The 13,198-nt window shown below is 36.6% G+C and overlaps 1 protein-coding gene across 2 annotated transcripts in view; it reads left to right on the forward strand.

Moving 5' to 3' along the window:
* Positions 1–13,198, forward strand: part of EDIL3 (EGF like repeats and discoidin domains 3) — a 541,530-nt gene that overhangs the window by 363,361 nt on the left and 164,971 nt on the right. The window lies entirely within an intron of this gene.

Here is a 13,198-nt window from a genome sequence, read left to right on the forward strand (position 1 = left end):
GGAGTAATGCCTACGTCTTATGTATTATCTGCTTAATATCTTTTGAACCCTTAACTGAAGCGAGACAGGAAAACTATATATTTGGAGGCCGAAAAGGTGCTCAAACCATGATTTCTGTGAAAGCTTATACCTCTGTTGGTGTGGCACATGTTAATAACATTTAACAATTCATTGAGGTGTGCTAAAGAGAGGGGAAATCCAGTGCACATTGAGGTCAGAGGAAGAAGTTATTAATTATCATGAGAAAGGCTCATGGGAAGATAGCTTCTGAGACAGGCCTTGGAAGATGACTTTCAGTAAAGACTAGATACCAAGGAAACAGGATGATCCAAGATGCCACATGAGAATCTGGGCAGTGCCAGATAGCAAATCATGACCTGTGTTTAGGTTGCTGGGGGAAGTGCATGTGTGGGTTCAGTGCACCACAGAATTGGAATAGGGAGTTATTACAGAATCTTGATTTGTTTAGATAGCTGATCTCTTTTATGTTTTGACTACATATTTTGAGTCAGAGGTAATTTTTAAGATGTGGATGTATGATGTAATATTATTAAGTGGCAAAAGATAGAGGTTGCTTTACAGGGAGTTAATAGGGATATTAATTTACAGCCAAGTGATATGATTTCTATACTTTCAAAACAGGGCCAGAGTCTCCTTCAGATATATCTTTCTTCAGATTTCTTATGAATTTTACACATTCTATATACATTTCTTTTATCTATATGGCTCCATGTGATTATCTGATATTCTTGTTTGGTTTTATGAATTTAATTTGCATGCATTTGCGGAAATTGCTTCTTTAGTTACACATGATTTTTCTAATCAATTGCCACATGGGCGGAGAAAATTCCAGATAGTGGAAATGGCACCTCTGTACAATTTTGATCGTAGACTAATGAAGTTCCAATTAATTAAGTTTCAAGTAAACACATAACAAAAACGCCTATATTCTATTTGCTAAAAATCATTCCAGAGACCATTTTTTAAGTTGACCTTATGAAATGCATTTATAGAATTGAGGTCGTGATAAAACCTTAGAAATTAAGATTCATAGCAGAAATTGCAGAGCAACTGAGAGACGATGTCACAAGTTGAATCAGAGTTTCTCTTTGGCAGGTTATGTTCGTGAACATCAGTGATTGCCTGTTTCAATAAACCATGAATAACATACTTTTGCAGTTTGTTTTTCTCTGAGAAACACTTTATGATTGTTTTAGGCCCTGATTTTTCACTTCACTTTGTCACAGTTCATTGCCTACTTAACACTACTCATTATTCTGTCTTTCAGAATATGAATTTTAAGCTTGCTTTCTCCCACTGATTATAGGTAGAAATAACCTCAGTGAAAGAGAGCAAAGAGTTGAGTCTTAGATTAAATATATAACTTCATCAATTTAAGTAGAATAACTAAATACTTCTTTTAATTATAAGGGCACTCTATTGCTATTATAACTACGTTTATTATTATTATTTTGCTTTTGTTGTGAAGATGATCAGTTCAGTTTAGTTCAGTCACTCAGTTGTGTCTGACTTTGTGACCCCATGGACTGCAGCACACCAGGCTTCCCTGTCTCCTTCACCAAGCCCGGAACTTGCTCAAACTCTTGTCTTTCAAGTTAGTGATGTCATCCAACCATCTCATCCTCTGTCATCCTCTTCTCCTCCTGCCTTCAATCTTTCCCAGCATCAGGGTTTTTTCAAATGAGTCAGATCTTCGCATCAGGTAGCCAAAGTATTAGAGATTCAGCTTCAGCATCAGCCCTTCCAAGGAATATTCAGGACTGATCTCCTTTAGGATGGACTGGTTGGATCCCCTTGCAGTCCAAGGGACTCTCAAGAGTCTTCTCCAACACCACAGTTCAAAAGCATCGATTCATTGGCGCTCAGCTTTCTTTATGGTCCAACTCTTACATCTATACATGACTGCTGGAAAAACCGTAGCTTTGACTAGACAGACCTATGTCAGCAAACTAATGTCTCTGCTTTTTAATATGCTGTCTAGGTTGGTCATCGTTTTTCTTCCAAGGAGCATCTTTTAATTTCATGGCTGCAGTCACCATCTACAGTGATTTTGGAGCCCAAGAAAGTAGTCTGTCACTGTTACCATTGTTTCCCCATTTATTTGCCGTGAAGTGATGGGACCAGATGCCACGATCTTAGTTTTTTAACTGTTGAATTTCAAGCCAGCTTTTTCTCTCTCCTCTTTCACTTTCATCAAGAGGCTCTTTAGTTCATCTTCGTTTTCTGCCATAAGGGTGGTGTCATCTGCATATCTGAGGTTATTGATATTCTCCTGGCAATCTTGATTCCAGCTTGTGCTTCATCCAGTGCATCGTTTCTCATGATGTACTTTGCATGTAAGTTAAATAAGCAGGGTAACAAAATACAGCCTTGACGTACTCCTTCCCCAATTTGGAACCAATCTGTTGTTCCATATCCAGTTCTAACTGTTGCTTTTTGGTCTGTATACAGATTTCTCAGGAGGCAGGTAAGGATGTCTGGTATTTCCATCTCTTGAAGAATACTCTACCGTTTGTTGTGATCCACACAGTCAAAGGCTTTGGTGTAGTCAATAAAGCAGAAATGGGTGTTTTTCTGGAGTTCTCTTGCTTTTTCTATGAGGATGATAATGAACTCTTAGATAAAAACAGTAAAAGTTAATTAAAAGGGTTTATATTAGATAAGGAAATCTTGCATATCATGGGAGGAAAACTGAATACTCACTATTGCTTTTCAATACATATTTCATTATTGTGTTCAGATAATTATTATATTTAATAATACCTCATTTTCTAAGTTATTTTTCCAAAGAAACATACGTCTCTTTTCTTAAAGAACAACCATATCTAAGAGGCTCTAGGAAGTGTAATCATATCACAGACTTTGTTTGTTTGAGCATTATTAATTTTCCTTGTCACTTTATTCTTTTATTTATATTCAGTCATTCAAATGAAGCATTTGAGTACTTTGCTTAAACTTACTTATAATGGGCACAGTATTCCCCTAATCTTTTAGGTATATAAGACACATATACTGATTAGTATTCAATTTCCTTTTCTTCCTTATCCTGATGAAATGAAAATTAAAATTGCCATTTTTAAATTTACACACTCAGCATGCAATTATGGATAGTACCACAAAGTTCATAATTGGTTCTGAATTTTAGGAGTTTGTTCAGTAAATACAGTTAAACAGAAATCTATTTTTCTTTTCTAATTTTTCTGACCTTTATTTCCTCACCTAGATTTTTTCCCCCAAGTAATAAATAACCACCATCTTACACATTAACTCATTCATAGCATCCTGGAATATCAATTTCATATCTAACTGCTATGTTAGAAATAATAACTTTATACAATTATAGAAATATGCTTTGTATTATGCAAAAATTAAAAGTTTATCTAAACCTCTGGGAACTTTGCTTATTGAATCAGATTAGTCAGGATGATGATTATTTTAAAAGATAAACATTTTCCATTCCTATTATTTTCCTTTTCTTTTTTTACAGATATATGTAGTAAAATATGTTTTATTGTTTTATTTTTTTAATTTCTAAAGTGATTTTTGTTTGTATATGTTCTTTCTGGGATGCATACATATTGGATTTTCAGTCATTTATTTATTCATCCATTCACCAGACATTTACTAAATGAATGTCTACTCTGTGTCTATTTTTCACTGGGCACTAGAAAAACAATACTACTTGCTTCCACAATGCTCTGTATCTAAGATATAGGGAAGTAAATAGAGTAAACATAATAATGTAACATGTGTAGCCTGGTGTTACATCATCTGCTAACCATTTTATTTGAACCATAATATTTTATTATATCTAGATAGTCTATTTTTAATAAAAATTTGTTAAGCTAAAAACTAGCTTAGTGTATTTATAGAATACAAAAGGAAATTCCCATTATACATGTATTGCATGGCTATATTATTTCATGCTGATCTGTATGATGGCTATACCAAGGACAGGGCTTCCCAGGTGGCACTGGCAGTAATGAACCTGCCTGCAGGAGACCCAGCTTCAGTCCCTGGGGTGGGAAGAGCCCCTGGAGGAGGGTGTGGCAGCCCACTCCACTATTCTAGCCTGGGAACTTCCATGGACAGAGGAGCCTGGTAGGCTACAGTTCATGGGCTTGCAAGGAATCAAGCATGCCTGAAGTGACTTAACATGTACAGACATACTAAGGAAAAGCCATAATTTTCCTCTGAAAGTTAATTTAACAGTAATTGTTTCAGTGCTACTATTTATTCACTGAGAAAAATAGATTTTGATCTTTCTATTTTAAGTAATTCATTACCCCTTAGAAAATGTGAATATGATCTTAACATGTTCCTTTTCTGTATGCCACAGAGCTTGAGGGACAGTAGTTATTTCTAAAACTTTGATGTGCATAGGAATCACGTGGGTCACTGGGTACAAACAGAAACTTCTGAATTGTCCCACAGTCCCATGTATTGAAGGTCATCCTCAGACTGAACTGTAAAAACGTGTCTTATCAGTTTATAAAGCCTGGACTTGAACTGCCTGAGATATTAAAAATATATAAAATGCAAAGGACACTTTTGCTTGATGACCCGGGCACTTTGTTTTTGAAATTGCAAGTAGTGATAACTGTAGAGCTGGAGGAGAGGAAAGAACAGTGAATAAAAATGAGGAAACATAGTAGGAATTATGTGACCCACAAAAAGTCTCTAAACTAGAGGGAGACAGAACCATCTTGTGTATTCCAGTCAGAAGTTTATCCCACCTTTGCAACAATTCATCAGTAGTCATTATTCATTAGTTATAAAGGTTTTAAGTATTTTCAAAAGTTAATGTCCCTAAATGACTATTAGATTCTTCTCTGTTAGAAAATTTTAAGTACCTGAAAGCAAGCCCATTTGCTTTTTGCATTTTAAACAAAATAATAATGTGGAATACATGGGCCTAACAGACTTATGTGAGCACATGTTATGTTACAAATTCACATTTCTGGAATATAAATTCCATACGCAGTGGGGATTTTTTTAAACTTTGTGAACCAGATTCACAAATGCTGCAAAAAATAGAGTAATCATCTATTTCATTTACAAAGTCTATATATAATGTGTGTAAGACTTTTTTTGGTACTTACAGGCACCGGAGCTCCTTGAGACACAAAAACCATCTTTAAAAACACAGAATTTAAGAAGTAGACTTTTTTTTTTCATTTTCAAGATGTTTTCTAGTTACAGAACCTGAATTACACAGAATTTAACATGTCTTTACTACTTCTACATTCAAGTATAAAGTCTTTATCCTGTTTTTTTCCTGGAAAAAAAAGTTATGTTCTCAGATACACTCCCATCCATACTATATGTCTCTATAAGGTTAATTACATCTAGACATTCATATAGTTCATGCATTGGAGACAGAAATGGCAACCCACTCCAGTATTCTTGCCTGGAGAATCCCAGGGACGGGGGAGCCTGGTGGGCTGCCGTCTATGGGGTCACACAGAGTCGGACACAACTGAAGCGACTTAGCAGCAGCAGCAGCATTTCTTGCTTATTTGCTTTAAAGCATGTGATCTGAATCTTAATTCCAGATTCTCTGAGGTATGGAATAGACGACTAACCAGGTAGAAATTGTTCTCTAATATAAAAGAAGCTGCATCAGATTCTCTTTCCTCTAAGCTACTCCCTCTCTTTCAGCACCCAAGACCTCACTGACCTGGATTTCTTGCTGTCGCTCACTTTACCTGGCTGTTTGATTCTTCTGTGATTAGGCACATACACTTCTTGGTTCTTCTATTGACCCTACCAGTCTTCTTTAGATTCAACTCCTTTACTGCCTTGTCTATAAAGTGATTCCTAGAATTCCTGTTTTTTATCTCTAAAGCCAGAAGTGACTACACTGTCCTTTTTTCCCACCCTGATAAGTATATATTACAATGATAGCGACTCATATGTTTAACATAAAAGGGTTTTTGTCTACCTTTCTCTTATATCACTTGAGAGTTAGTATTACACCTGATTTAAATTTATTTCATAGCACCACGATTTAAAAAAAAAAAAAAACACAGAAAACTATATTGGATGGATAGATACAGATGATTGATTATAGAAGAATAGAGACTATTGAACAGAATAGATGGGAGAGAGATAGTGGTTGTTTTCACATGATAATTAAACTGCACTGAGTGGTATTGAGAATGTCCAAACGACCTAGCTCACTGTGTTCGGCTGTTGTGTGCTTAAATGTGAGCATGATCCCACTGGTGCAGACTGTACTGTATCTCTCACCCATCTGGACAGCAGAGGGATCAAGCTTCCTGTAATTGCAGTGGCCCATTCTTCCCTCTGTAATCACAGCAAACCCCTTTTATGTGCAACTTTAAATGGGTGGAGGTAGTATTTGTAAGGTGTTTGCCAGGAAGTCTGCTGATTAAACTCTGAGTACCAAACACCAGAATTTTCATGTTCTCCTATCCTGTTTATGGTTTGTTCCTGAAATGTTACAAATTAAATGTTTGTTTAGCTTCTTGCAGAATGTTTGTTATAATTGCACCATCCGAGTTTGAAACTTTAGACATCACTGTTGTTAAAATAGCCATATCCTCTCTAAGATTAATTTACCACAGAAGAACATTGAAAATACTAGTATTTCCCTAACTTATGCTATGTCATTTTCACCCTCACCTGAATGTCAGAAAAAAGCAACTAAATCTATTACTATTATTCATAAAATATAGAATATGAAGTTACAACAATTTTTAACATCTGTTAAAATCTTAGTAGATAATTCAGTAAACTACTCTTGTATAAAAGACTTTTTCATGATATGTACTTGCTCTATATTTTTGCTACAAGGAAAACATTTCCAACTTACCTTCTATATTTACAAAGGTTGAGATGGTGCATTTAGTTCCTGTTGTCTCATGAATGTTACCAGAATGATTTTTTAGTTTATGATACTGGTAGATTAAAGTGGAAATCATCTGAATTGATTGAAAATAACTTGCTCTTGTCATGGAAAAAAAACAAAGCATTCAAAGTTTAATCTCTCTGTAATTGGTTTTCCAGTCTACCTTGATCACCTTCATGGCAAACTTACTCTGGTCCCCTCTTCAAATCTCTTCACATGGCCATCTGGGCAGCCTCTGGACTATATATCTCGATTTCTGACATTTAGGACTAAAGGAGACAACAGTCTGAGTTCCTATTGTCTTTTAGAGTTTCTTGTAACTTTTCTCAGAAATTACTACGCGCACTCGTGAGCGTGAGTCTGCTGTGAATGTGAGTCCGACTTCAACCAGAGGTGTTAAACCTGCTTATGACACCTGCCCACGGGGAATTTTGCTTAGGAATCAGCATCAGCTACTGCCTCCAAGGCAACAGTTTATCCTGAAAGGACGGCAGCAGCTCCTCCTGCAAGGGCACTGAAGGTCTGCCGGCAGTCTGTCCTAAGTCCTCAGGGGTGGGGAATGCAGAGAAGCAAGGGGAAAAGTGAGATTCTGAGCAAAAGGTGTGATTGTCTCCTTATGTTTATCGTCTGGGAGCTCATGGGGTTCCTATTTGGATTGAGCTGAAGGAATCCCTTATTTCCACTGCAGACACTGAAGAAATTTGTTCTGCCCCGACGCCTGGCTGAAAACCTCCTTGTGTTGAAAATGTGACCGAGTACCAAGCCACCTGGCCTAATTCTGAAAGCTTTTATTTTTCCTGAGACAGTAATTAATTTGAAACCAGTTCAATCTGTGGAATTTGGTGGTGGTTTAACTGAATGTGGTTAGATTTAAGTGCAGAAAAAGTTACTCTGTTCAGTTTTACTTCGTCCAGCTGAGTTCATGATCCACACCATCATGTGTTAACTTTAATCTGATAGCTAGCACTATGTGCTCTTTCAACTACTCGGCATGCGTTGAGTCCATAATTCCGTGCAGTTGGTATTGTTATTGTCCCCATTAGTCAGATAGGGAAATCTAGGCACGGAAAAGTACATTATCCAAGTTGATTAATCTAGTAAATTGCATAGTTGGGATTTAAATGCAGGCAGCTTGTGGGTGAGGCCAGAGCTAAACCATTCCTAACCTTGGTATTGTTCTTACTTTGAAAGCTCTTGGAAGTGCTCTTTTCCTTCTTTTTTTTTTTTTTTGGAGGTGGAAAGTGGGCACTGGTAGAATCTTGAATTTCCTTAAGGCTTTATAAAGTGGCTATTGTATTTTATAACATTTATAATCTTCCTGTAAGCAAGAAGTTCTCCTCTAGCCTAGGGCAGTGATTTTCAAACTTCAACTACTTATAAATTACCTGGAGAGTTTTTTTAAAAAAATGTCCCCATCCCTAGAGTTTCTGAATTAATAGGTCAGAGTTAGACCCAGGGGGTTACATAATGAGCAGACACTTCAGGTGGACTGTGATATTGGTGATCTTAGGGAAAAAGTAGTAATTGCTACCCTGATGGAGCTCACAGTCTGGCAGGAGAAACACACTTATCCTTGGATGTGCCCCTTTCACTATTAGAAGCAAATTAATTAAATAAATTAAGATGTTGGAGAATAGTAGATTGCTCTTCCAAATGAGACAATGGTGTGGGATATTTTAAAGTAATGGATGGCATCAACACATCTCAATTCTAAGACCTAACTACTTAAGCCGCTTTGGTGATATTTTATTATTAACCTGCCTGTATCATTTGTCTGCCTTAAGTGGAATTCCCATTCCTCCATGAACTGGAAATAGTAATGCTTAATTGTTTTCAAAGGATTTTTGCCTATGACAGGAGACTGTCAATAATTAAGTCATAATTAAATAGTAAAAGGATCATAAAATATCCACATCCCTGGAAGACCAGGCTTTAAATGTTTTATTTTTAAATCCTCAGCGGGGTCTTAGGAGTCTTTAAGGAAGAAATACTTATTTTCTATGCAACCAGAGTATAATAAAAACATCAAAAAGCCATTTACATTTTAATTATTGAAGGTGAATTTAGCATATTCACCATTTTTGAAGATAATATTAAAGAGGCTATTTCAGATGGATGAAATAGAATGAATATAATCACAAAGGAGATGGTGGGAACTCAGGGTACTACAAGGACTGGTTTACTATACTGAAAAAATAGGTAAATGTTGGGGACGGAGCTGGCGGCAGGGGAGAAGCAGGGAGGTAGGTGTGGAATGAAAAGATAAAAGTCTGCAATGATGAGGAGATGCCAGAATGTGAACTGCATCAATGTTAGATGAAGGAGACATTTAAGATGGGTTACTGAAGGGTTTTCAGCACGTTACTAATACTAGTTTAGGAAGGTAGATATCTGTGGTGTGTATTATAAGTATGCAACACAAAGTCTGAGCTGATGAGGCTTTTAGTAAAATTTTATGGAATAAATGTTATGTTTAACACAGAGGCAAGTCTAAGAGCAGGCACACCAGTTAAGATTCTTTTATGGCTAACCGCCCAGAGAAGAACTTGAATGAGACTGGCAGCTAGTGAAATAAAAATAATATATCAGATTGTAAGAGGGTTTGAGGGTGTGTCATTGACAATTGATTGTTATGGGAGGGGGGGAAAGGAAAAAGTAAGAAAAATTAAATTCCAGGGTTTTGAGCTTGAGCATGATTTTAGTACCATAAACAAATATAGAAGTTATGCATAGAAAATGGTGGATGCATTTTGGGTGATTTGCCTTGAGAAAGTGAGTGTCCATGAGCATGAGTTTGGAAAAGTGTTTGTTCTGTATAGAGAATAAAAGTGGATCAAGTGGATACCCCACCATGTCACAGAATTCCTTTTTACCACCGACTACTTTGAATCACAAGGCCAGGCCTGGTGGAATGGGAGGTTAGGTGGTGTCCATGTAGAGTTGCAATAGATATTTGAGGGAACAGAGGAGACCTCTAAGAGAGTATCCTCCAACAGAGGTAAAAGTTCCTTTCTCTCCTATTTCCATTTCCATCAAAACAGTTTACAAGACCATAGCTTACTTGGGAACACCATTGCACCCTGAGGAAGCAAAGAACTGAAATTTGAGTTTGGAAATAAGTGTATCCATTCTACATTAACACCTTTTTCAGGGCATTTCATTTTTTGTACTGTATGTATTGGTTACATTTTATCCATGTATTTGTTTTTAAAATTGCTGTGGCTCCTGTTGTTTTCCCCAAAATTGATATGTTTAATTAAAATAGTGGCTGTTTCAACCTAACATTGGTATACTTAGTAAGCCTGTATGCTCAGTCGTGTCCAACTCTTTGCAATCCTTTGGACTGAAGCCCACCAGGCTCCTCTGTCCATGGCATTTTCCAGACAAGAATACTGGAGTGGGGTGCCATTTCCTCCTCCAAGGGATCTTCCTGACCCAGGAATCGAACCTGAGTCTCCTGTCTCTCCTTCATTGCAGGCAGATTCTTTACCCGCTGAACCATCAGGGAAGTCCACACCATATACTTAGTGTAGGTTATTCTATTTTGTTGTGATTTTGGCTCATGAAAAAAAATAACACCGTTTTCCTTTTTTCCCTGCAAATGGGCTCTCAGATTTCTTGTTTATGTTATGTATTTAATGTTTCAATATATCTGAAGTATTCTTCTCTGAGTTCATAATAATAGGCTATGTTTTCATTCTTCAAATTAAAAAAAAAGCAATGTTAAGCTCAGTCACCTTAGTTACTATCATTAGCACCGCTAAGAGAGAGAGTGCTGAGTTTCAAATGCAGATGTAAATTTTTCTATCTTAGTTTTCCTAGCAGGAGCCCAACCTAAGCCAGTATTTTTCTATAAGGGTAGCTTTCAAGAAGCTCTTAAACTAAAATGTGATTATCTTGCAAAACAAAACAACAAGTAAGACATTGTGATATTGCTGGTGGGTCTTAACTGTGTTTTTCTTAGGAGCATTAACCCGGATTTGAAAAGATGTGTGTAAACGTTGAAAGGAGAGTACTATTACAAATTTTTTAGAATGTTTTCCTTAGTTTTGAAAATGCTGTCGATGAATCAGTATTTATTGATTCTAATAGAATCTATTGATTCTATCAACTCTGATTTTCAGAAAACCATGTGAGCAATAGACAGGTTTTCTGATCCTATGTGGAGCTTTTTTAAGTAAATAACACATTTTAGATGATCTTATGCCGAAAATTTTTACTTCATTGCGTGGACATTTGAGAGAGGAAACAAAGCTGTTTGATTTAATGCAACGAGTAATTGAAATCAACCATGTGCTCTGGGAAGTGGGAGAATCTACTCTGAGTTACAGCCACATGGGTACTTAGAAGGGTCCTTCCTTCTGTTTCCCAAGCTTACAAAACATATCTTCTGAACTGATCTCCCTTTTTGTTAATAAATTGATTAATTCAGTATATACATGGAGCATTTCACATATGTCAATTGCTCTTCCAGAGGCAACTTTCTCAAGGAAGCCTTCCCTGACTCAGCTCTTCACCCCAGCCTAGATATTGTTCTCCTAATCTATGTTCTTACAACTTCTTTTTCTTTTTTGCTTGTTGCTTATAATTAAAGACTATACAGAAGGCTATTTTATTAAGTAAGCTGCATGAGGGTAGGGGCACTTTGTATTCTTACCAATCCCAGTGACTAAACCTTTAATAAATAAGATAAAATATGCTATCATAATTCTTCTGGTATCCCCAAGACCTAGAATAGTTTTTATTTGCTCAATAAATATTTATTAAATGAATTAACAAGTAAGTGAAGATAAGCCACATTACCTATAAATCTAACCCAATATTGGGTTGACCAAAACGTTCACTTGCGTTTTTCCATAATATCTTATAGTAAAACAAAACACATTTGCATAAGAGTCTTTTTCGGTGGTAAAGTAATATGTTGTTCACGATCAGCAGTTCTAGATTCAACTGGCCACCTTCACTCTGGGCAAAATTACTTAACCACTGTAAGATACAACTTCTTTATATATCAAGTGGAAACAAAAATAGAGTAGCTTTTAGGATTGTTGTGAGTATTATATGATGAATGTTGTCACATATTGACCATATAACCAGTGATTAGTAAATGTACCTTCTCACTCATTTATTTAAAGTTGTAGCCAAGACTTTTAGTTGTCTCACAATATCCTATTCACTTGTGTCCATACCAAGAGAATAACTAGCTAATAAGCCTATTTTACCTCAGAATATAGTCTTATTCTGTATAAGATTATCTTATTCAGTGTAATATTCTGTATGTTCTATATAAAAGAATAGCCTTTTAGGCTATATTTCCCAACTTCCCTTTCCACTCTATGTGGCCATGTGATTAAAAAATGGCTTATGGCCTATCAGCAGATGTATCACATGGTGGTTTCTGTGACTCTTCCTTGAGAGACTGTGCCCACATGCCCTCTTCTCCCCCTCTTTGTCTCTTCCTGCATCCCGCTGCCAGGAGCTCAGAGGCTGCCATCTTGGATCATGAGATCAGGGTTATATCTGGTGGCAAGACAGAAGGCCCCCGGGGCCACGCTATGTCTGCCCCTTCTGCTTCGTCACATGTTTACACAAGGGAGAAGCCAAGTTCTTTTTCATTTAAGCCACTGTTAATTGACTTGGGTTTTTGTCACTCACATCTGAACCAAATTGTACTTAGTATGAGTCTGCAAGTAACATATTTAATGTTAGTTCCAAGGCAGAATATATTAGTGTCATAATAATAATTTTTAAGTATTATATGTCAGTGCAAAGAAAGCTACTTATGTTGAGGCTCGAAGACCAGGTAAGATTTCAGACTGCTCCAATAGATGAAAGAGGCCTTCCATATAGACAGACATGGCAACAGAAAAATTACCTTTTTGTCCAGCCTCACCAGACCCTCATAAGTTTAGTGGTGCTCCACCATCTTACTTGCTCTCCTCTGAGTCTGAGATGACCATTTAATCCCAGCATGTGGCCTTGGGCAGGCCACTTGACCTTTGTAGACCTTAATTTTCTGTTTCCAGTCACTATTAATTGATATTTTCTCTATGTCCATGACAAGGCATTTCTCCCATTATTATTTGAAACATTCTACTTTGAATTACAGTTAAGTCTATTTTTTCTTCTTTAGATTACATGTGCAAATAGCTTTTCTGTCTTTCCATATTCCACTGTCTCTTTCATCATGTTTGTAAAGTATAGACATATGGGACGAATTAAATCTATTAAGTAATTAGAAATGCAGCTGAAAATATAACTCGTGATGACCTGGTAGGAATTAGTGCATTCCAGAATGATAAA

The sequence above is a fragment of the Cervus canadensis genome, chromosome 4 (assembly GCF_019320065.1).
Source record: "Cervus canadensis isolate Bull #8, Minnesota chromosome 4, ASM1932006v1, whole genome shotgun sequence".
Classification (NCBI taxonomy): domain Eukaryota; kingdom Metazoa; phylum Chordata; class Mammalia; order Artiodactyla; family Cervidae; genus Cervus; species Cervus canadensis.